Consider the following 2397-nt stretch of genomic DNA (forward strand, 5'->3'; position numbering starts at 1 on the left):
TTTGTCCCATATCAATCAAAAGATGGGATAAGATGCTAGAAGATAACACAAAAATACAATGGAAACTTATTGAAGTAAGTTTATTTCACTTTGATGTGCATTTTTATTGATTTGTTGTCATTTAATAATTGATCTCCTCTATGAAATATTTCAAGGAAAATTTTGAGTTTGATTATGCTGCTGGCGTCAAATGGGCTCTGAGGACCTTAGGTGATAGATGGAAGGCAAAAATTTTGGCTACGAATCCCTTAGACATACCGCCTATTGAATGGACTGCTTTTGTGGATCATTATATGGACCCTAAAATAAAGGTAAATACTTAATCTATGCTTTTTTATTTTTTTATTGAATATTTATTATGGATATCTGGTAATATTCATTTACTAGTTTCTTGTTCTTGAAAATCATAGAAATAATGTTTACAAAACGTCAGAAATCGTAAGAAGCTTATAGTTTCACATGCCGGTGGAAGTAAAAGTGATGCTAGAAGAGCAACTCAAATGGTATTATTTTTTTATTATTGAGCCTAGTACTGTTATACTATTTCTATAAAATTAGCAGTTTTAATTAAATTTGTGATTACCTTTAATATTCTATTTATTGTATTAGGAGAAAAAATTGGGAAGGCCTGTATGTTGAAGCGAGGTAATTGTATCAACTTTGCTAAAGAAAGATGGGAGTTATGTAAGCGGGAAAGGACAACGATTAGCTGTGAGTGTCTGAATTTTTTTTATATGGCTGTATATTTTTTTATATGCCTTAATTATGTCAATACTCTACTCTAATGCGATGTGCATTTGTTTATAGGAAAAAATAGCAGAGCATTTGCCTGAAGATCAAGAGCGTGCTGCCACTGAAGGTATTCATTCAAAAGTCTTGTCTCATCCAGATGATGCAATTGGAAAGGTTTGTGGTCCTGAGAATGGTATGGTATGTGGTTTTAGTAATGCTGCATGTCCCAGTGGTTTTGGTAAGTCAAAGCGCACCTTTGGAAAGATAATATGCGGAGATTCTAGCAGTGCATTGCAACATGTTGCAGATTTAGAGAGGCAACTTCAAGAAGTTAAAGATCAAATGGCAACTCTCCACAGATTTCTATGATAGAAGTACAGTGATGAAATACCTACCTTTTTTTATTCTGTGCCACACATTCAGTCATATTGATACACATCATGTTATGTTTATTTTACTTTTAATTTATATCTAGTTTACATTGTTATTAGAGATACTTTTATTTTTTGTCGTACAGAATTATAGAACTTGATTTTTGTTATTTCTTTACTATATATATGAACAATACATATGCTTTACCGTTATTACTTAGTTTGCTATTTTTTTTGTTTTAATGGTTATTATCGTTGCTTTAATGGTTTTTATTATTATAAAATATTTTTAACATGTTAGCATATATATAGTAATATAGATATGCCATAACAATTTAAAAAAAAAATTCAATTGGTAATTATGGCTGAGAGTTTTTTTTAATTAAAAAAAATTAGCTACCGATTTATGTGTTGGTAAATAGCCCATTAATATTGGTCATGGAAAAAAGCGTAAAAAAAAAACCTGGCCTGCTAAATATTTTTTGTACATGTTTTTTTTGTCACAGAAAAATGTGGCAAAAAAGCACAGCCTGTCAATATTAGCTACGAAAAAAATTGTGGCAAAATTATACTTGTTAGTTATATTGTTGTCATTTAACCACGGTTTACAGTGTGGGCAATAATGTAAAAATCGTAACTATTCAAATGTCTCCACGAGTCACAAAAGTGTGGCTAACAATCTAAAAACCGTGGCTAACAGTCTAAAAACCGTGACTAATTGAAAAGGTATCGCCCTTGTTAACCATAGATATGGATTCGTTGTTAACGCTTAATCGCCACGAATTTTCTTGGTTTTAGCCACGGTTTTTTCTGTGACTAATCACCGCATTTCTGGTAGTGACAATTGATGATGAGTTTTTATTAAATTCATTTGCTTTTCTTTCTAATATGGGGTGATATGAGTAATGGCTGTCTTGTCCTCGACTCAATTTTTTGATCTCTTATTAGTATTATCTCAGAGTCTTAGTGGCCTCTTTCGTTAATTATTTTTTCTCTTTTTGTGTGTTTTTTGTCTCTGTAAATGCTAATTTTTTTCTCCCCTCCATCCTCTTTAAATTTACTTTCTCCCTAACTGTGGTGTTACTTCTCTTTTTCTTGCTTCGACATTGTTTATCTTCTTTTCACAATGATGCTTTTTTTCTTTTTGTTTCGACATCATTTCTCCTCTTCTCACTATGATACTATTTTTTTATTTGGAATGTGATGGGTATAAAACAGGTATATCTTTTAAATTTAAATATGGTATAAAAATTAAATTATTTTTTACTAAGAGAATAAAAAATTAAGCGAAATA

The sequence above is a fragment of the Arachis ipaensis genome, chromosome B06, assembly GCF_000816755.2.
Source record: "Arachis ipaensis cultivar K30076 chromosome B06, Araip1.1, whole genome shotgun sequence".
Classification (NCBI taxonomy): domain Eukaryota; kingdom Viridiplantae; phylum Streptophyta; class Magnoliopsida; order Fabales; family Fabaceae; genus Arachis; species Arachis ipaensis.